Genomic DNA, 22,800 nt, shown 5'->3' with positions numbered 1-22,800 from the left:
AAAAATAGGGGAAAGAATGGAAAGTTATGTCAAGGGCTTTGGGGGAAAAACATCGACGTATCGAACAAAGGTCCTGCCTGTGTTGGAGAGAGAGGCCTGCATGTGAGGCCTGATTGTGTCGCATTTACACACGGGGAAGAAATGAGTGCTTGGTACTGGCCTAAATTTATTCTGTAAGTCTGGCATGGAACTTAGGAATGCTTTCAGAGAGTGTGTAGTTTGTTTTGGAAGTGTTTTTATTATGTGTAGCCATGCAGTAATAATTTTTATTTTAAATCCCTTTTTTTTTCCTTAAAAAGACTTCAGTTTTTTTTTTCTTCCTGCCTTGTTCAGCAGAAATAATATTGATTCAGAGCCTCTAACACTGTAATGCAAAACTTTACTCAAACAGAATAACTTCCACAGTTTGTGTTGTGTGTAATATGAATTTTGAGCTTCCTGGTGCTTTAAAGGCTGTCAGAAAGAGGAGTTGAGTAGTTACTACTTGATAAATTTGAAGTACATCTGTCATAATGAGAAAGAAAAGAAATTCTGAGCTCTTGAATTAATTTTTCAAGATTTTCTTATGGGAACTGTCACTGTGGATATACTTTCATAAGACATTAAAAGCTAGCAAGCATTGCTGTGATTATTTCTGTTTATCTCTGGTGTAGTCTCTTCTTTCCAGTTCTCCAATCTGAAAACTAGAGTTCTAGTTGTACAGGCTTGGGGTTTTGGTTTGGTTTTTTTTTTTTTGGTATTTGATTTCTGAGGTTTCTGAAATTTATTATTAAGAGTTTCATTAAGCTAAAAGTTCTTAAGTTTCATTTTATGTATGTAAAAATAAACGTAATGGACATGAAAGCACTGGAAAAATAACTATAGCTTTCTATTGTTTGGTAGTCTACTTAATAAATATTGATAGGAGTTAAATATACTTATGAAAATATTAGTATTTCAGTTTTTGCAGCTGGTATTTTAACAAAATATGTTGTATTTGAACTAAGAAGTTTAAAAACAATGTTCTGGTGAATAAATTCTGTAAAGAATATTTAAAGATTTTGGAAATTTACTTGTTTTTAACTTGTAATAGTTTCTATATTTGTAAAATGCAGCTGATTGTGAGTGCCTCAGTTCTTTTGATCTTAAATGCAAAGTTATTTTTAATTTTTATTGTTTGGTGTATCTTATTGTTGTGTTAGGTAATCAGATTTTTTTTTTTTCTGTTCTTAGGGTCTTTCTGAGAAAAATATGAGTAGTCAACTTGAATTAACAACCTCTAAGTCTTCAGTCTTCAAATGGTTCCATAGGTAGGAACCTAAACATGTCTCAGCTGTTAATAGAAAAATTGTAGGTCAGCCAGTGTGACATTACTACTTACTAATATAGCAGATCTACTTCAGCAGGAGTGCCAACCTGTTGAGTAAGAGCTTATGAAAATGGAGTCTTTTGATGTCTTGCAAAAGTTCTTCAGGCCAAAATGACCATTAGGGGAAATATTCTACATCTTCCCAGTAAATTAATAATCAAAGCTGTCATTCCTAATCAGGAATCGTGCACAAGTTGGTTTTTTGTTTTGGTGGGTTGTTGGTGTTTTGGTTTTTTTTTTTCAGTTTTTATATTGTACTTTGACTGTCTTCAAACCCAGAGCATAAATATTACAGAAAAAAACTGTAATTGAAAACTTGTTCTTTTAAAATCATTCCTAAATTTGAGGCCTAAAGCTATAGGTGACAACACCACTCTTCTTTCTGCAGCAGTGTAGCAAAAATATAATGCATTTAGCTTTAATGCCATCAATGGACACATGATCAATTTCCATGTGGATCCTTACATCCCCAGTATAGTTACTTACTCGGCAGCAATCCAGAAACATAACCTGACTAAATTCCTTTTGTTTCTAAGTGATGAAGCTGAAGTAAAAGTAGGAAAGTTATTAAGTAAACTACACGTGTGTACCTAATTTGCAGCTAAATAAATCTCACAGCTATCTGTGTTAATCTTGTATTTATAGGCCATGCTATATTTTCTAACAAACTAATTGGTAAGCATCATGTAGAACACTTTTGACCATGGATCTGTCTTTTGTCAAACTGAGGCTAAATTCTTGTGACAAAGTATACTCAAATGCCAAAGTTGTACAACATGGTGTACTATTTCATTGGCAAAAACTTAACCCTGCATGTTTCTGGGATCTCCCATTGGCCTCTTGGATGATCAGTGTCCTGTTCATCACCTGTCAAATTAGTAACACTCCCTAAAAAGCACTTTGTGAACTCTGTTATGCTTTTTTCATCAAGCTGTCACTGCCCCGTTCAGTTCTGATTCTGAAGGTAGTAGTACATCAGATGTATTTATTTATATATGTATATATATATATATATATATAAAAATTACTTTTTTTGTAAAGTAATATACTAGCTTTGGGTGAGTGTTCTTAGTTTTCTGAAGTAATATTTTAAATGTGTTCTTAATATTTTAATCCCTGTATAGTATCACAACAGATTTCTGACAGTATATAAAGCAACTTCTTGTTGAGAGTTTTAATAGCTCAGTTTTAACTTAGGACATGAGGTTGGTAACTGCAAAAATAATAACTTTTTTCTTCCTGATGTATTTATTTTTTTTCAGTTTGCATGAAATAAAGTGCTTCTCAAGGAGCAAAACTATTTGCAGTTCTTAGTGGTGATCAATAATGAAAAAAATGCTTGTATGTAGCCACTTGTCTCAGGATGTCTTTTTTTAACAAAACAGTTTGCTGAATTCATGCTTCAAAGCTATCTTCTGAAAATAAAGAAATTTTAGCAATGTATCAAATGTAGAATGTCTCTGGAGGACAGGACTAAGTCAACTGGCTTCTCCTCCCTGCTTTCAGGTGCCAGCAATGGTTGCTTTAGTACGAAGTTTAGTTTGAGGAGCAATGGTTCTCCTTGTCCCGCCATCAAGTTGGTAGAATCCAACTGTGTAAAAATGCAGTCATATTCTCCTTCAATTCTGTCTGGCAGCCAGGGTTTGAGGACACAGAACCAATCTGTTTACTCTCCCTGTCTGTAATACGGCTTGTCTTGCAATGTACTGACTGTTGCCAGTCTAACTTGACTCATGAAGGTACTCTGTACAATTTGGCAGAAAGCTGCCATGAGAGCAGTAGATGGTCAACTCTGGAAGGGGAAACTTTAATATAGGAAAAATTGAAAACTTAGGTGTATTAACGAAAAAGTTAATCATGGTAGTTTAATACTGGACTTGAATATTGAAGATGCATGAGAAATACTAGCAATGATGTTCAAGCCATAGTTGCCCTTGGTTGCTCCAGAAAAGCCTCTCTTGTTAGGATTCTTGTAGTAAGCCAGTTTGGGGAGGACCTCAGGAAGTTACTTGGCCCTTCTCACATTTGACTACTTCTACCCCTGAATAAATAGTTTTTCATTGATCACAACCTGATAAAAAGAGCTCCGTTTTCTTGGGTGATAAGGAAGGTGAAAAAAACCCAAATCTTACGAACAGACAAAGGTGTGTTTGGAGAAGAAACTGTGGAAGGATGCTGTTAGTGTGTAGTAATACCCTGCTGGCTCAGGGACTAGGGGGAAAATCCCATTTTCTCTGTGTTTTCTGAATGATTTGCTTTGATAGTGTCCTCAATAAAGTGCACGTGCTGAACTGCAAAGATCTGACCTTCATAAAAGGTATGAAAGGGTCTGAGTCACCTTCTGGAATGCGAACCTTGAGTTGTAGGGAGCAATTTGGTGTTTCAAAATGGAAGCTGAGGTCCCTGGTACTTTTTGAATAAGATGGCTTTTTTTAAGATCTGAAAGGCAAGGTATATTTCACATTTATTCTGCTTTCAGAACAACTTGTGTTGTATTGCATGAAGTCCAAATAAGTAAACTTAGTGTAAAGAAGGGCAAATAGTTGATAGATTTTTGTAAAGCTGGAAATAAAAGAATACAAATGTGTTTTTTATTTTCTGATGTATGTATGATTTTTGGGGAACAAAGGTGTTAAACTTTCAGAAGGCTGTCAAGCCCTGAGATGGGCATTAGACTTAATACTAGTAGTGTGCACCTCTTTCAGTTTTGTGGCTGGCTGTTTGAAGCATGGTTAATACCAATTTTTATTAATGCAGATCAGTAACTCTAATTTTTTACCTTGATTTTTGAGGTGTAGTTTCTAACAGTAAAACTGTTAGGAAAAAACAGGTTTCTGAGAAACTCATGCCCCTAGGTAGCTAGGTCTAGACTTATGCTATGTTTGTTTTTAGAAAGCGTGTATGCTGTTTTGTTCTCCCTCATTTTTCTCCATGTCTGTCTTACTTGCCTTACTTTGAGCTTGTGATAGTTTGTCTTACAAGCCCTAGGTAGGAGAAATTATCTGTGTATGTGGGCTTTTATGTGCTTGAAGTCTGTTCTGTACCTCTGCTCTAGTCCAAGGCTGCTTTGATGTAAAAGTACAGGTAAATAAATGTGGAAATCAAAAATACACTCTTACATAGTATCTTCTGAGTTGAAAACATGAGTTTTTTTTGGAGCAGGAGCAATATAAATGAGTTGAGGCACCACAAAAGGAAAGATGGAAACAATGCATAGTAACACCAGTCATGGTGGACTCCAATATCCCCCATGCCTGTCCTCCTCCTCCTTCCCTCTAGTCCTAAAGAAAAGGAAAAACACACACCTGCATCCCACCCACTCATCAAGAGACTTGAATTACATATCCTTGATACTGGTGTAATGATTAGTTGCTTACTTTAACTCCTTCAGTTAGTGAGGAGAAGCTCTCTTTACATCATATATGCCTTTGTGAAGCATGTGATAGATGTGTGTTTTTGGACAAGGTAATATTGTAAGATGTGGTTAATGTCAGGGCTAGAGGTTGGCATCTTATCCAAGTTAATAATGTTCTGTGTCTTCTAATGTCAAATCCCTTATGTAATTAGCTTATTCAGTGTAGGGAGTGTCCTGTCCTGGAAGGTGTGTGTAATGTAACTGAATCTTCTGATCACAGGTGAGATGTGGCTGTGCATTTAAAGAGCACTAATGAAGAAAGTAACTGAGGCCTCATATTAATAGGCTGTATACTGAATATAAACTTGGAACTCTGCCTTCCTTAGAGTGAGTGTTTTCTTCCTCTATTTCAAGGATATCCATTATTAATAACCAACTTACTGAGTGGAAACTGTAATTTCTCCTTAAGACTTCACTTGTTTTGAGCTTTGCAGTTGTTTCAGGTATGATGGCTTGATGAACTTACCCATTGTACAGGGGTGAGGGGAAGGTAGGAAATAGCTCAGCTGAACAAGGACAGCAGACAGTCATAAGCTGTGTCAATAAGTCTGAGTCAACAGCACCTGAGAAGCAGCCACATTGCTAGGTAGGTATATATGAGATCTTTAAGTTAAACAGCTGGAGAAAACACAATTTCAGCTGAATCTCATTTAATGAAAGGGATGGGAGCTGCATAACTTTGGCAAGCTTTAAGCCAGGATTCCAAGTGTTAAAGCTTGTCCTTTAAAGATCTACTGCAGTCGGTTCCACAATGTTTTTCAAGTTTATGCAGTGATAGTGGATGCTGCCATATCTTACTCTGGTAGTATTCTGTCTGTTGTATTTAGCAGATAATTTTCTACAATAAAAGACTGGTAATAAAAATAAGGACCCACATTATACCATAAGAATGTAGATTAAAGAAGCTAGTTTCACTCCCTTACTCAGTTACAAGAAGCTTGGCAGAACAGCAAATATATTCCTTTGCCAAAAGTAAGATACCAAATAGGCATTTGTCAAATTTCCTGTATGGCAGCTCTTAAGTTGATATAGTTCTGCTGCATATTTGTAGATTTGAAACTGAATGTATCCATGCTGGGTACCTGGCTCTTGACAGCCCCTCAGAACTTTCACCAGCGCTTTGTAACTAGAATTGGAAGAAGCGTGTTAAGGGAAATGCCACTGCAAACCTCAGTCTGCAGATTTAAATGCTCCATGGAGTGGGTGGAAACTGAGCTCTCTTCAGATTAGCTGTGAAGAGGAAAGATTAATTTTGTGAAATTTACTGTGTGAAGGAATGGTACCACTTTAATGCCTCCTATTGTTGACATATTTGAGCACTATGGCCATACTTTTTTTTTATAGTTTAGAGGTTCTTGACAGAGTGTCCAAACCAAACTGGAGTTGGAACAGAATGGGGACTGAAAATTCCAACTTCATTGTGCTTTATGGAGAAGACCTCAAATAAGGTAGAACCTGAGAACTATGTAAAAACTTGAGGTAAATAGAAATGTAGCAATGAGTTAATTTTTGGGAATACACTTAAACTAAATGTAAAATTGCCTGTGAGACTCCACTGAAGTGACAGGCAAAGTAATCTCAGTCTGTCACTTTCAAGATGCAATGCAGTGACCACACTTGTTGCTATACTTCATGGCTTCCAGAGGTTGCCTGGAATAAAGTATGTTCCCTGTGTGTTATCAGGCTTTTGTTTCTGTCACAGACTTAGTCAAAAGCTGTTAAAACTATTCTTGTTTAAATAAAGTAGTTTCCTATTAAGTAACAAGTCAGTGGATAAACAATTGTATCATCTGTTTTGAAAAACTTCTTAATTTGTATATTTCATTCAGACAGAATCTTGAGGTTTTTATCAGATTGAGATCTCACACTTGAATGCTAACTATGGTTCCTGCTGGTAATACCTGTAAGTATCACCAGAAACACTATCAACTCCCTCAACCTGTTCTCAGCAGTCTGCCTGTTCTAAACTAGTGTTGCTTCTGTTTGTGGCATCTGTTTTGTTGCAGTTTCACATCTACCTTGCAATTACTGGAAACCCTTTTAGAACTCAACTGTGCTATTATACAATTATTTTAACCCTATTTTAGTGGTGTGGGAGCATCTTAAAAACTTCTATCAGAAGTAAGCCAAGTAGATCACTCTGCATCACCAAATTGTATATTGTGTTTTAACTTAAAAGCTGCTCCCCTTTCAGCTAAGAATTGGTTTCTTCTGTAGACTCAGATTTGCAATACTGTTTTCCTTCAACAAAATATCATCAGACTATTTGGAAAGTCAGCTCAGTAAGATGACAAATCAAAACCAGATAGCAGGTGATAGTGCTAATTGATCTAACAGCAGAGTTCAATTAGTGTTTTGACTTTCTCTCTTCTGTAACCCATTGTGAAATACCAATTGAATTGGATGTTAGCAACTCAATTACAAATTTTCTCTGTTGCACTTTCATAGGACTCCTATGTTTGTCTTCTAGTTCTACATGGAGCTCTTTTCACAAATGGAATAACTGGTTTGGTTTTTGGAATATATTAACTTTGGCAAGTTTCCTCCCCCACCCAATCCCTCCCCCTGCCTCCCCCCCCCAATGTGGCAGATATCAAACATGAACATATGGGCACAGAGTGACACAGCAATAGAAGGATCAAGCTGGATAAACAACCTCTGCACAGACTAACCCTATCCAAAAGTGTGGTATATGGTTTGTGGTTTTTTATTTTTAAATCCTAGAACTTGCTGCTTACTGCAGTAGCTTGCTTTGTGAAGGGCTGTCTTCTGCCTCCCCTTCTTCTTCCCAGGAGAAGGTGTGGGGTCAAGTTTTCTCTCCTCAGTCATAACAGAGCTTCAGTGGTAGGTGCCATGGGACAAGGACAGGAAAAGCTTCACAAATTGTAGGTAATACAGGTGTTTGCTTCTTTGCTGTGTCTTCTCTGAGTTCTTACACCTGAGAAAGTGAATGGCTGTTAAGATAACAAGAATGGTGTTCTAGTTACTTCCTTAGCCAAAAGATCCAGAGGAGGGGACTAGCTTTCTGTAGGAATTGGGCCTTTAAAGAGATTTCTACCTGAGCAGCATGAGCATCTCCTCTCTCTGGTAGGCATAGTAGGACAACAGAACTTGTTAGTTGTCTGTAAGGACAGTGAATACTCTCCAGGAGTAGGCTTAGTAAGAGACCTCACACTTGCCTTTTTAATTCTTGAGTCCTCCTGGGATATTCTTTAAGCATGTCATTTCTCAAAATCTAGGATCGTGTAATTTGCAGCATGAAAGTTTCTCATAGCTGTTTGCCTGCTAACTGTCTCAATACTATTCTCTATTTTCTTCCCTTGATGTTTTATTCTTGCACTTACAGAAAGTATTTACAGCCTTGTTGCCAGGTTAAATAATACAGGTTTTATTAGTTAACTTCTTTAAGATCACCCTTCTGTTTTTCAGCTGGAATTCATGTCTCTTGACCGAGGCCCACTGTGATGGGATAGAGTATTCCAGATAAACACGATTTTTACAAAAGCACGGAGAATTCTGTTGCTCTCTAATGGTGTATACACCTAAGCATTGGTTCCACACCTCTTCTCCCATTCCGCTCCGGCATCACTCTGGGAGGAACTGGAACATGTAGACACTGATGCTTAGGTCAACTGACAGGGGTTTGGCTTACAGTAATGCTTTTTGGGTTCAGTACTGAAGTACAGCATCTCCATATTGAGTGGTAATATTGTACTTCTCAGCACTGCAAGTGTCTCATTAGAATAATTTACTGTTCTGTATTTTGATGCATCCTTACTGCTTTGGGAGAGGGACAGAAGAAAGAAAAGGGAACTTGTAAGTTTTGATAATTTTGGGAAAAGAGGAGTTTTGAGGGAACAGCTCTGTGTTTAGATAACTATATCACCTGTGTAGTTATTTGGAAATAAGCAAGGCTGTAATAATAATAAAGCTTTCATCTTAGTTCATAGTTTTTTTCTATGGGTAATAGTCTTCCATCATTACAAATACTTTCTGTTAAACTTGTGTAATGGTGCGTTCTGTTTGGATGCCACTTAACAGCAACTGGTTGTTTAAATAGTTTTGGGTTTAACAAAACAGAAATAAAATAATGAATGACCTCTCTTCTGTGAGCCTGGAAAGAGTAGCAAGTGTCCAGAGTTCTACTGTCAAAAAACAAAATCTTTTGCATCTGGAGTCTATTGATGTCCTGTCATTACTGAAGTATGATTTCAAGATTTAATACCATTACAAGTTAAGCATTATTGCCTGCCTTCAAGTGTTAAAAATGTTTAAGCACTCACAGCTTAGAGAGACATCTAATTTTCAGTTGTTTTTTAAAACCTTGGGCCTTTGACTGTGTATTCAGAGTAGCTGCGAATATTTTACGTCCACTTATGTCTGAATGGTAGAATATTCTTACTTGAGTGTGGTTGCTGTAACACAGCTTTGAAACCAACTGGATGGAAGTTGTAGTCCTCATCAAAGAGTACTTTTTTGCTAAACTTTGAAACTTTGGTTCAATGAGAATGTTTATCTACATAAGTTCATGGAGTAAAGAAATAAAATGTCATGACGCTACTGACGTAGAGAAGGAAGGTAGGCTGTCCTGTGAAAATATTTGAAAAAAACAGACTTTGTTTCTCAGGAAAGGAGAGGGCCTATTCCTGGAAGTACTAAGGTCAGTACTAGTCAGCACTAAGGGTATCTCTTTAAATAGTAATTTGTTTTTTAAAGTAAAGAGAATTTTTCCTTACTGTAATTTTCGTACTTCTTTAGCTTGGAGGACTTTAAATGCCTGATTTTAGTGTAAAATACCTAGTTGCCAGCTAAAGGCTAACTTAAGGAGGAGAAAAAATGAAGTGCATAAGTATGTACAAGTGTTGAGTTTTCATACCACTGATTCTAGCTCTGTTGTCATAAATGTTACAGCTGTACTGGGATAGTTGCTCCCATGGGAATCTGTGTGCTTATGTCCCTTAAGGGAAGACATTCTAAAGATGTTAACCTGCCATGACTAAGCTTTGAATGACAGTCAAGGAGTTCAAGAATCCAGAGTTTTGTGCTTATTGATTCAAGAATGCTGCTCAGAGGTCACTGAGTGTGACAAGTAGAGGAGATGCAAACTACTGTATTTGCTCAAATTCTCACCTAACTCTGAGACATAGCTGAGTTGGGGCTTGTGAACCCCTATCCTTGCTTTATTTATATGATCTACCTGGTTAAAAAGCCTACTTCAGAAGGGTTTGGGCTTTCTGTTGACAACATCAAATGCAGGATGTGACTAGTGCAAGCCCAGACCTGTGGCAGCTAGAAGCGGCAGCTCAACCTGTGGGAGCATATAGTGATTTAAATGTCTAAGTTTAGCTTAGATGCACCCAAAATCGAGGTAGTTTGTTACTACTTAGTAGTATTCCAGATTATGACAAACTAGAAATTGTATCTACTCTTGGGGTGTTTGCTGTATTGTTGAGAAAGTTGGTGGCCCAGCTTTGAAGTGGGAATAACTTGAAAATACAAATTTCTGACTGCCTATCATTTAAACTTTTTGTTCTTTCTATTTGACTAGACTGTAGTAGTGTTTGGTGGGAGGGTGGAGGAGAAGGTGATGTAATTTCAAGTTGCTTCAGCAGAATTTGAAAAGTTTAACTTGTGACAGTTGGTGATAGATCAAAGTGTCAGGTTTTAAATTGTCTATATCAACTTGTACAGATGCAATCTACATTTTTGACAAACACCCTAAGTTTCATATGCTGAATTTTAGCATGAAAATGTCTGCATTGGCATATAGTAGTGCAGTTAATGATTGTACTCTATCCCCATACCCACTGAGGTATGTGGAACTTTGGGTAAATACATGTAATAGTTGGAAACTGCCTTCTATGAAGTACACAAGACTTCCATGTAGGTTTGGATTAGAGCAACGCAATTTGCCTTCCTATTTTTTCTAGGTGACCACACTCACTAGGATGTCTCCCAAGAAATGTAGTTGGAATTTTTAGCTTCCATCAGTACTTGGTATTCTTTGGGAGATATAATGGAGCTCACCTGAGCAACTGCATAGTGCAGACTCAGGGCTCTAATGCCCTCAAGTCTGACCTGTTTTCTCTCCTTAATCTGTGCTGTAACTTCAGTAGTGAGTTAAATCTTGTATGAAGAGTATAAGGAAGTGTAATCACCACTTAGCTTAGAATTAATGGAGTTACAAAAAAACCCAAAAAACAAATAGGTGTTTGTCTCAGAACATCTGTCATACTTGAATATGTACAGAATGTTTGTGCTGTAATTTTAATTCAAAAAGTATCCATTATAAAACACAGACTGATACCACCTCTGAAATGTTTTCTTGAAAATGAAAAAGCAGTTCTGAAACTTTCAGGCTCTTATCATGCAACTGTTTAATATAATAAATACTACCATGTTAATAATATGCTAGTGACATATGCTGCCCTTGATATAAGAAAAAACAACTCTAGACTTCCATTTTGAAAATTCAGTGTTAGCTGCTTTATATCCTCCACTTTCTAACAAAATAGACATTTAATGGAAAATAGTTTCAGCTATTTTTTTTCATAGATAACTGCATGTTTGGCAAGCAGTGTTTTAATCAGCTTTCAGTTCTGTGGAAGAAATTTGTGTTGGACAGATCAGGCTGTTTTCAAATAGCAGTACATGGTGTCTGTGTCCCAAAACTGTTCTGTCAGGGGAATCTTTAAATACAAAGTAAGCAAGCAAATAAAGTTTGAAAAGCATAGACTAAAGATCCAAATTTAGTGCAATTAATTTGGCGTCTTTGGTAGCTAATAGGGCTTGGAGGTGCTAGGAAATAGTTGATGGGAGAAAAGATGTATTTGCAAGACATGACATGGGGAAATGGAAGTGGTAAAGATACTGGGATTACTAGAATGCTTTTTTGCTCATTAATCGTACGTGGGATAGGGATGTGTGTGCTTCCAGCTGAGTATCTTTGGTTTGCAAAATAGATGGAAGAGTAAGAGAGGCTGCAGCCTTTAGGAAATATCTACATTTTACATTTGATATGTAAGATACTGTGCAGAGGGAAGGGAAGAAACTGGGCTCACCTCTGGGCCTACAGGTATTTTCCCTCTTTCTTTACAAGCCTATTTCATATTCTTTTATCTTTCCTTGAAGCCACTCCATTCTCTGTGTTTTTTACTCAAGTGTTGTAAAGAGTTATTTTATCTTGAACCGTGATGAAGCTGCTCTCTCCAGTTAAATATTCTTTTCTTTGTCTTCCTTACTGGTGCATTTTATTAAATGGCTTATAATAAAGAGTAAAGAGGATGATGTGGAGTAGTTTTGGAGTGTCTTAAGGATGTTTCATAAAGAAAAAAACCTAGGGCACGAAAGCAAACCAGAAAGACAAGAAAGCTTGCATGGGAGTTGAGTGAACTTTGCTTCCAATTCAGTGTCCTATTAACAGTATAGGACTATTTTCACATTTGCTAAAACATATTTTAGGAGTGTAGCACGATGGATGCATTGTTTGCTTCAAGGTATTATATCACTGATGTATATACAAAGCACTTAGAAGAAACACTGTCTTCCTTTCCTCTCTTTCTCACCATTTTTCTGTTTCAGTCCTAGACAAGGCCAAAATTAGTGTGTTGTTTGGGGGGCAGTAGGTTGTAGGTTTGCTTATAAAGCATAGTTAATCATTAGTGTTGGATGAAAGGTCACCTGTATAGGAGACAACTCTTCGAGTATTCTGATTGGGTCACGGAGCAAATTGCAAGAGCAAAGGCTTATCAAACCAGCTATTGTAATAGCTACTTCTTAAATAATCATTTTGATCAAGCTTTAGAAGACTTACAGCTCTGCTTGCTCTTTTATGAGTGTCTCAGGGTAGTGAAGAGACTGTGTTCTGATAAGTGTTCTGTATTAGCCTGTGAATCAGTACATCAGAGAGCAGCAGTTTAGCTGGAAAGTAACAAAAAGTGTTGAACAGACTTAGGCAGTACCTATTGGAACATCTTGTTGGCAGAAATGTAAGGAACCTTTCTTCCAACTCTGAAGTGATTGACTATTGACATGGAATTCAGGCTTTGACAAACTTGGACATGCTAGGACCCTAGGAAAAATGCCTCATTAGTGTTAGCTTGTTAGTCTTGTGAGCTGTAACATATGGGTACGGTTACAGTTGTTCAAGAAAAGTGTGTGGGTAACCTGGGAAAGATGAGGTAATAATCACTGATGAAGTAAAGCAGAAAAAAGTCCTGGTGGTACTTGTGCATACGGGAAGGAAGAGAGAAATTTGTAGCAGACTTTTTTGTTTGTATTTGGTGATGAGTTCTTGTCTAGTTTAAAACTGAGACTAAGTTTGGCATCCTGCTAAAAAGCACTTGAAAGAGCTCTAATGTTTAGTTTTGCTCAAGTTCAGCATCATGTACAATGCTTTGTCCCTACAACATTCCCTTGTTTTATTTATGGAGCACTGAGAAGGTGTAAATGTGCAGAGTGGAGTAGACACTTGGCAATAAAGCATGCCATAAAGTTGTTTAATTCCTTCATAAAGCTCTAGCTTTGGACAGCTTTTTCCATGACTGTAAAAATTTGAACCTTCCTAAAATACAGTTGTGGAAGCTAATATTGTGTGTTGTTCTGTGTATTTAACATGAAAGAATAGCTCTGAACGCTGTAAAGTCATGATCTTATCATTGGTAGGATCAGTTTAAAGACAGCTTAATCATTAGTGTTTAACAGGCGTTTCTTGGGTTGTGACTTCCTTTTGTTCAGCTTTACAAAGAACTTTTTCTGTTTATACAGATATTTGGTAGACAGTTTGGTTCATGGTTTCATACAAGGTAAATGTCTTTAATTGTGCCTGTGTCAGTAATTTGGTATGTATATTGGAGCTTGCTCCTAATTACATCGCTGTAAGATATAATGTAAATGTATAATTTTTTCTGTGGTTGAGAAAATGTCTGTGGCACATAATTCCAAGGGGCTGCTGGTTTGAGCACTGCCCAATTTAGAAAACTTAGATGTATTTTAATCCCTTTGTTTGTTGTTACTGTATTCGTGTGATAGCAAAAGATCCATATGCAGATCCAGTGCTGAGGAAGCCGGAAACTTAACCTGTTTTAATTGGATTTCTTCCTCAACAACTGCAATTAAACCATTTCCCAGATTGTGTCATGTGGTGTAGGAATCTTGCTATGCATTAGGCCTGTGACCTTTTTAGTGTAGCATTTGGATGAAGTCTGTTCAGGAGGACAGCATAACCTGCTTGAGCCAATGTGGGAAAGGAAGCCTCAACAGCCATTAGCCTGAGTCAGTGCTAGATATCAATGATTAGAAAAACAACAGGAAAACTCCTGAAAACCTCCTGATTTGTCCCAAACTTGTCTAAATTATATTTTGAAGATGCAAAAATCTGAGGGCCCATTTTAGGTGAGTAGTAAACAGATGAGTACCTTCTACCTGGCCTTGGAAACATAAGTTATTTTTTGGAATTCTTGTTTTTATCTTTGTAGTTTTTTTTCTTTAAGACATGCAGGTAGTACTGAACAGTTTTTTGTAGACTGGTTTAGCGCTAAAGCTGAATATTAACAAAATGACCCAGTCTCCTGCTTCTTTACCATGTTTTCGTAATACCTTTAGACCTGTGGTCTTGAGTTCATCTGTGGCACACTTTTCTAATCTGCATATACAAGTCAACTGATTTTTGTTTCTTCTTCCCGCAGTAACTTCTGTAACATCTAGTCTCTGAATTCCTTCAGTCTAGTGGCTAATTAAAGTTCTTAGCTTTTATTTTTTTTCTGTTTTTGCCTTTCCCCTTATAGTTATCTAGGAGATTGCAGAGATCATCTTGTGTTAATTTAGACTTTGGGTGACCAAACCATGTTTTACTAGCCACTGAGCTCACTAGGTCTCTCAGTAATTTAAGACAGCTTGGCAAAAGTTGATTAGGAATTTGGCAGGTCTCAGAAAACCTTCCATGCTGCAGCTTGGGGCATGTATTGTCTAACAGGCTCTGCAGGTAGGACATGGCTGTGTACCATATCAGTATTTGTCTTGTGCTGTTGCACTTGGTTTTGCTTGAGGGCTGTGGTGTGCCAGATGCAGGGAATGGCCAACTGCAAATAAGGCACCATCTGGTCTGTGGAGTTAGAATAGGGAAGAGGCTTGGTGTTGGAGCAGTAGGTTTCTGTGTTCAGACTCAGTGTTGTAAGTAAATGGAGCTATGCAGCTCGAAGGCAGCTGGGCATTAAGCATTGGGCAGGGCAGATTTAGAGTGGGTGATGGTTTTGAGTAATTCTTGGTTCACTTGCATAAAAGTACTGAAATAAGCTACTAAATTGAAATTTGTACAAATCACTGAGCTGATTTTTTTTCTTTTTTTCACTGGTAATAAATGCCCTCTCCTAACTTTGCTACACCTGTTTTACTTGGTCTTAGCTGGACTACCTGTTTCTAGCTTGCCTTCTTTTCTGGCAGTGTCACTGATCTGCACTTCGTGAAGGATTCTGTGCTTTGATTCATGTTGTCTCACAGAAGGTAAAAGTTCCTCATTGAACTGAATAGAGTCTTCTCCTTCATTCTTGCCAGACAGTGTTTTTTGTTTGTGTGGTTTTGTTTTTTTTTTTTGGTTGGTTTTGGTTTTTTTTTTGTTTATTATGATGTTAGTGAAAGTTTAAGCCACTGTACAGATAGTGACTTTTGGCTAAACAAGGGCTAAACCCTACTAAACAAGGGTTTCTAGAGAAGCTGAAAATGAAGATCAGGTAAGATTTTACTTCTATTGCTTATTATGTTTTTTTGTTAAAAATCTGCAAGAAATTGAGTTCTGTGTACAAACAGCAAAGTTTTGGTCATAATTTGGCTGTTGGAAAATGTTCTTTTCTGTTGGAGAGAGTTGCTTTTGTTTAATTTTAAAAAACAAAAGAGCTATTATTTCCATTGTTATTAGCAGGTTGAAACTCCACTTTTATTAAGACCACATAGCAGAATTGCATCCTGAGGCTCTCGTAGTGTAGACTTTGCTTGGAGCAGGTTGTCAGTATGTAATAGTAGTTTTAAAGGTCCTGTAGAGGTGAAGTCAAGCTCTTGCTGTAGGACTGATTTGGCAGAAAAATTTTGCTCTGTGACACAAGTGTACGGAAGAAACGTTGAACCTATTTGTTCCTCACTTTTGCGTTCTTTCCCATTGCTGTGCTAAAAGGGAAAAAGATCTGTCAAGAAAGATATGAAACGTGGTTCAGTATTTTGCATCTAACATTTGCTATGTTTGTGTGTGCCTGTTCTCTGTGTGGTCTAACAAATCTTTTGTGTTACTGACGTGGCTTAAATACCTCTGGGCTGCTTCTTAAGCTGAGCTATCTCTGTCTGACTTGCAGCTATCCAGATCAGACTGTTCTTTTCCTTGATGTAGATCGACTTGAGAGTTTCTGGATTCTTACACTTCTGATAATCTTTATATCTCTGTAGTAAAAAATTTAACTGCTGCAGAGTTGACTGAATTATGCAACAGAACTTTGTTTAGGTGGTTAAAAAGACAAAATAATATAGAACACTGAATTCAGACCGAGAAACTACAGGTGTTGTAAACACAAAAGTATTTTCTTGAAGCTTTGAGTCCTGGCCCTCTGCCACAGTGAGAGCATTCCCTTCCTTTGTTAATGAATTCAAATCAAACCATACACTAGGGGAAAACTTACACTGAGCGAGTTTGGACGTGTTATAAACAGTGATATGGAAAGGTATCAAATTTGGTTTATTTGGAGAAGAACAACTTTGATATTTGAATTTTTTTTACAGGGGCAAATTCTTTGAATGAAGTAGTAAGTAAACGTTCTAGGTGATTATTTTTTTGTTAACTCTATTACTGATGCACTCAAAAACAAGAGGAATAGTTGCTGTTGACAACTCTTTCAATACATAATGTAGAACTACAGAGAAGCAAGAGAAAAAAATTGAAATGCTTTTTATTTTTCCTAACTTCTCCTTTGGATGAGGATCAAAGATCTGACTGACATTTGTGTTGTTTTGTGAACCAAAGTGCAGTCCACAGAGTGATACAAATTGTAATATTTCAGTCCTTGATGAACATAAGAGAAAGAAAGCAGTGATGTGGCAGAACTGAAGAGGGATGCCCTCAAGAGACCATTATATTTGTTCCATGCAACTCCTTTAATTTTTCTCCTCAGACTGCAGTTTCTGTTTTTCCAGAGGAAAAAAAAAGGACCATAGGAGTAAAGGTTTTTACTGTCTTAATGTTAGGTAGCCCCCTCAACCACCTTGCAAGAGTTCAGTTAAGATTTAGACCTGGTTTTAATTTCTCAGTGCACAAATATGGTGATTTTTTTTTCTTCAGTAATGAAATGAAGCTATGGATCCTGTGTACCATGAACTGGGAGGACCAGTTGTACAATCAGACCTGAGATACCTGAGCTTGCCCTTGTACCCTCTACAGGCTTGGGTTCTTTTTGTTCCTTTAAGGTGTTCAGATGCATGGGAATGTTCTGCTGTCTAGCCTCTGCAGGTGCTTAATTTTTAAATTTTTTTAGCTACTTTGTGGTCCTCCCTTCCATGCCTAGGTTTCTCTTGGTTCTTCAGCTGACAAGTTAGTTGTATTGTTGACTGCCAGTGGTACCTGAACTTCTCTGTAATTTTGAGTAGTGCCCCCTTTGCTATTTCAATTTGACTTTTCCACAGCCCAGAAGGACTTATTGAGGTTTTGACTGTGGTATAAAAGCTAATCCATTGTTTTATTTCTAAAGTAATGATGGGTGTCAGTTTTCTGTAATCTTAATGGAACAAGTTTTTAAGTTTCTTCCAGGTCCCTGAAGAAGTCTTTAGTTTGCTTTTCCCATACCAGATTCAGTGAAAGGTCTCTGCAGTCTCAGACTTAAATTCAATTGACCTGCTTGAAGCAGGGGAGGCTGTTCAGCTTCAGCAATTCAGTCATTGTCACAAAAGTGTTCTTATCAACACTGGAGCATGTGATACATGTATTTAGATTTTTCCTTAAACAATACTTGATCTCTCATATCTGCCAGTCCTCTCACTAGACAAAAGTCAGTAGGTAAGTGTGCTACTTTGCTTGCTTGGGGTCATGGCATGGATGACCGAATCACACAGTCCTGACAACCTGGGTGTTCCTCTAGCAAGTAGTGCTGTGCATCTTTTCAGAGGTGTTTTCAGTGTTCCTATCACCTGTGGGAACTTGTAAATCTTCTAGTTGCAGATAATGAGTATTTGAACTGCCAGATACCAGTATACATAAATGCAGTCCAGAGACTTATCTGGTGGGTACATCCTTTCAGGCTCTTAGTAACTCACTTTGCTGTTCTGTGAGGGTGGCCTTCAGCACTGCCACCCTTTTGGCTAAAAGGATAGGCAAGGACTGAGCTCTTGAAAGCCTGGGAAAGGGAAAGCTGACTTCCTAACGCAGCAAGGCCCAAAGTTTGCCATAATTTTCTGATGGCTGTTTGTTGTAAAGTCAGTGGAAGAGGGAATAACTCCTGCTCCTTGACTGATTTATTATTTTTCTTTATGTTGAAATCACTTCAGTGATTCCAGAGAAGCTAAGTTAAAAATAACTCTTCCACTGTAAATGAATCTAGGAAAAATATTTTACTGAAGTTTTTCTCCTCTTTGTTGGCAGTTTGGAAAAATCTTCTCTGGCTAACAGCTTATGTATTGTCTAAAGTTACTCAGTGTAAAAATGGGCATATGAGGTGGTCCTAAATCTATAATCTTCAGAGACTGGACTCCTTTGAAGTTTGTAGCTTATATGCCCGTTTGTCTTATTTTCTCCTCTTAGTCCAGGTTACTGGATTGTGCCTTTGAGGAACCAAAAGGGAGGGAGAGAGGGCTTTCTGAGCTCTGTGATTGCAGTGAGGAGCTGGGCCATAGTTAGCTCTTCTCTCAGAGCAGTTGTCCTTGGAAGGGATGGGGTTTGTGTCCTTGGGTATGTGTACATCTTACGCAGATCTGAGAACTCAGGTTATTTGAACTAACATCTATTGCATGATTTTTTAAAGTTTCTGATATTCTTGTTAGTGTCTTCTTTGCATGCTTTTATATATGGTGATGCTTTGATACCTCACTTCGTGATTTTGTTTCCCTTTCCCCTTTGTTCAGGGTAGCTCTTGTGATTCACCTCTTGCTCAGGGCTCTGTATTTTGTCATCATGGTTGGCAACTGTCACTTCTCAGAATGAGAACTGTCTAATGTAATTTGAGGTCCTACTTTCAGCAGGTTGGTTGGACCATATAATCTCAAGAGATTCTTTCCAGTCAAGGCTTTTAAAAATGATTCTGACTTAACTCTTGTACTTCAGTTAAACTCTGCGTCAAAAAAGCCTCTGGTCTGAAGAGAAGTTTCCCTCTGAATGCTGTTAAACTCTGCTTGTCTTCCCATCGATACCTTATTGATGTCTTCAAAAAGAAGTGACAAAAGTGATGCAACTATATAAATCTGTAGAAATTTTGTGCCAGTTGTAGAAATCTGTTTGCTTACAGCTGTACGTGCTTGTTTCCAGAAGAAACTTCCTTGAGACCTGCTTGTCTGTCTTTGTAGCAATGAAGTAATGTTATGTCATTAGAATCTTGTTTGTCCTGGAGATTTTTATATATGTACTGAATTTGCTCTAGTTAGTGTGTCTGTGCATGCAGTTCTGTGTGTGTAGTTCTCTAGTTCTTCTCTAGAGAACTCTTTGGAGAAAGAAAATATAAAAAGAATACAGTCCAGCCTAATACGTGATTCAATATAATTTTGTGTGGTTTCTGTATCAGAGGAAGTCGTCCTGATAAATGTCACCATGTGAGTTGTACATTGGATGCAGTGCATCAAGGAAGCCTTAGTGTACTCTGGCATCTTTGAATCCTGCAGACAACTTACGACTATTCTTATGGAGAAGGTAGAAATGGAAACAGATAAGGAAATTAAATGTTAGCTTGGTCTTCCTATGTTGAAAGAAGAAAAGTTTGTTATTTTCTTAAGGCTCAATGGTTTCACGCAGCTGAATAACTTAAGATTTGCATGAATACAGACTAAATGCATACACCTTACTGTGCCTTACAGCACCTTGCAGCTCATGGGAAAATATATTTTTCCCTTGTTTGTGTGTAGAAATTTACTGTCAGGAAGAAGGGAGGGGTGATGAGAATTTAGGACATTGCAGAAAATGTTTCTAGGAAGTTTTCAGTATGTTATTGTATCCACTCCCTAAATTTCTTCCATGAGCTACTTCGACAAGCAGAAGGGACAAGAAACTGCTAAACTGAAAACACAAACTTCTGCCTGTGTGGAGCTTTAAAATCTGTTTGAATGTGAGGACCTTAGTGGGAAAAGAACAAGGATGACTGAATAAGTCTTGAATTTGGAGAGTGTAGGGAGGGAGAATATTGTGTCAAAATCAGCTGCAGAAGATGGAGTTTAAAACAATTCCCTGGACTAAAAAGTCATCTTAATTCAAGTCAGCTGTTGAAGTAGAATTAGTAATTGAGTACTTGCAAGTGCTTACTTGTCAGGCAAGTAAATAGGTGTGTATGTCTGCAGGTAAATGAGGAGAACCTTGTGAACACTGAGCAAAAATGCTGCAGCTGACATCAGTTGAAAATGATGTAAATCTGAAACAATTCAGCAGTTACTAAACCATAGGCAGTAATTTAAGTGTAGTCACAATTGAAGTCTGAACTCTTAAATATGTTGTATGCTTGTATATTTAGTGTTGTTTCTGTCTTAAGTGACTAGATTTATCACAGAAACAGCTGATCAATTAAATTAATGTTGTCTACATTGAAGTAAGTGAATACAAATCTGAAGTCTTAGGCTTAATATTTTCTGATATGTACACGGAACTCTGGGTTCTGGCTGGCAAGATGTGCAACATGATGGAAGAAAATGTTCTGAACTTGCAAGGCATATAAACATCCTCCTGTCTTTTTGTTCTCTCCCCCCCACACCCCCCCCCTTGCCTAATAATGACTTCAGGGCAGTAAGCCTGTGCAATTTTGAGGAGGTGCATTACTGCAGCATCATTAAATAAAGCATTTTAAATTAAATAAAAGGATTAATTTTGGGCTAAAGTACGAGAGAGGAAGGATGCTGACCAGTGTACTTAGCTCAACTCCAAGCAGATAATAGGTATTATAAGGGAGCATTATAGGCAGAGGTGCTAGGCATATCTCAAAATACTCATGAGAGTGCAAGAGTCTGAAAAAATTCTTGCATTACCAAGATTCTTGCAAAGAACTTAAAAAAACCCCAAAACAAAAAACAAAACCACCACCCAAAACAAATCCAAACCAAACAAACACCCCAAACAAACAAGTTTTAGATCTCGTGCAAGTAGATTAAGAAAGCCCTTGTGGAAGAGTTCAGTTCATTTTTTAGTTATTGTTACTGGTTTGCCTTGTTTACCCTATTTGCAGCCCTAGAGCATGCTGGAGTTCCTTCAGTTTACTCATTTTTCTCGCTGTAGGCTATGTCAGGGTTGCTACATTACAGTTCTTAGTATCCTTCAGAGTGATTTGGATGCTAAGTAAAGGCTGGTATGGGCTTTTTGTGTCATTCTCTGTTTTCCCAGTTTGCTCCAAAAACATGGAAGCATGTTAGTCATTTCCTGTTGGCTTTTGCACAAGGTTGAAGGCTTCGCTGCAAGTTAACAGGTGGTTTTTGTCTTTTGTTCCTGTAGAACCTCTCCAAGCAATACGTTGACTATACATTAGCTATAGTGTTTGCAATGGGTATGTTAGGTCTACAGAAATTAATTCTAGTTGCTTTCCTGTACAATAATGAAGATTACTCTAAATAGTAATCAAATAGTGTTTGCTAAAACTCAAGAATACTATGCAGCATAATAAGCACTAGATACCAGTGTTGTTACATGGCTTCAGAAGATATGTCATGGGTTTATTGGAAATGCTGGCTTTTGAAATTGATCCTCATTCTAAGGAGTCTGCTTATGATGAGAGCCTCTGCAGGCCCATGCTTTGGCATCATCATAGCTAGGAATATGGAGCTATGACACATAACTAAAAAGGCTTGTGTGCAGATAACTTTGTTAGAAGGGGATCTGAGCTTAAAAATTCTTAAATAGCATTGTCTGTTGCAGAAGCATGGAGGTCTGATGGATGGTTGTAGCTTTTTGTGATTGTGGGTATGAGGAAGAATCAGTGTAGTTGAGGAATTTGTCTTAAAATCTGGCAGGACTGCGCTGGCACATTCGGCTGATCTCTGCTGAGTTGCACATTTCCTTTGAATGTAGGTGTCTGATGATGGGAAAGAAGAAGCCAAGTGCTTGGAGTGAGACTCAGAGGGACAAGTCTGAATGAGAACAGTTCAGATTTAGGAACCTCTGGGGTCTTCTCTTGTTTCAGGATGTGGAAGGCACAGTTGTGAAAATATCTCTTCATTACTGGACTAACTGGGCTTATGTTATTGTGCAGCTTGCAGTGAGACTTAAGTTAATGTTTCAATGCCAAAGGTCACAGCTGAATCATGAAGCTGCATTATATTTAAAAGCAAACTGGGAGTCATATGGCAACAAGTACACAGTAAGAAATGCAGTTAAGTTGAGAGGTTTCAATATAGAAGATAACTCTGGGCATCGTCTTGACTTGGCAGATGACTTACAGGATAAAACAGTTGTCATTTCATTCTTATACGCAGCTGAAAATACCGTGTATGACAACACGTTGTGCTACATCACTTCTCAACACAGACTACTTCAAGTATCTGGCTGACCCTGTGTCCTGGTTTAATCCCAGCCAGCAACTGAGCACCATGCAGCTGCTTGCTCACTCCCCCACCAGTGGGATTGGAAAGAGAATTGGAAGGGTGGAAACTGGAAAACTTGTGGGTTGAGATAAAGACAGTCTACTAGCAGAAGCTGTGCATATAAGCAAAGCAAGACAAAGAATTAACTTCTTCCCATGAGCAGGCAGGTGTTCAGCCATCTCCAGGAGAGCAGGACCCATCATGGTAGCAGTGACTTGCGAAGACAAGCACCATTACTCCAAATGTTCTCCCCTTCCTCCTGCTGCCTCCTGCTTTATATACTAAGCATGAAGTCATGTGGTCTGGA

At 37.8% G+C, this 22,800-nt stretch overlaps 1 protein-coding gene across 11 annotated transcripts in view; it reads left to right on the top strand.

The window, feature by feature from the left end:
* TRIP12 (thyroid hormone receptor interactor 12) overlaps positions 1 to 22,800 on the top strand; it is a 78,919-nt gene that overhangs the window by 1,640 nt on the left and 54,479 nt on the right. Inside the window, exon 1 of one of the 11 annotated variants that reach the window (XM_069024386.1) lies at positions 1,229 to 1,289. The exons of 8 other annotated variants lie outside the window; for them this stretch is intronic. The gene's annotated coding sequence lies outside the window, so the exon portion shown is untranslated. Of the gene's footprint in view, positions 1 to 1,228; positions 1,290 to 7,439; positions 7,459 to 7,537; positions 7,649 to 22,800 lie in introns of those variants that run through there. 2 more of the 11 variants (XM_069024390.1, XM_069024387.1) reach the window with 2 other exon arrangements.

Source organism: Aphelocoma coerulescens, chromosome 9 (assembly GCF_041296385.1).
Source record: "Aphelocoma coerulescens isolate FSJ_1873_10779 chromosome 9, UR_Acoe_1.0, whole genome shotgun sequence".
NCBI lineage: Eukaryota > Metazoa > Chordata > Aves > Passeriformes > Corvidae > Aphelocoma > Aphelocoma coerulescens.
This window is presented reverse-complemented; position numbering and strand designations above follow the sequence as displayed.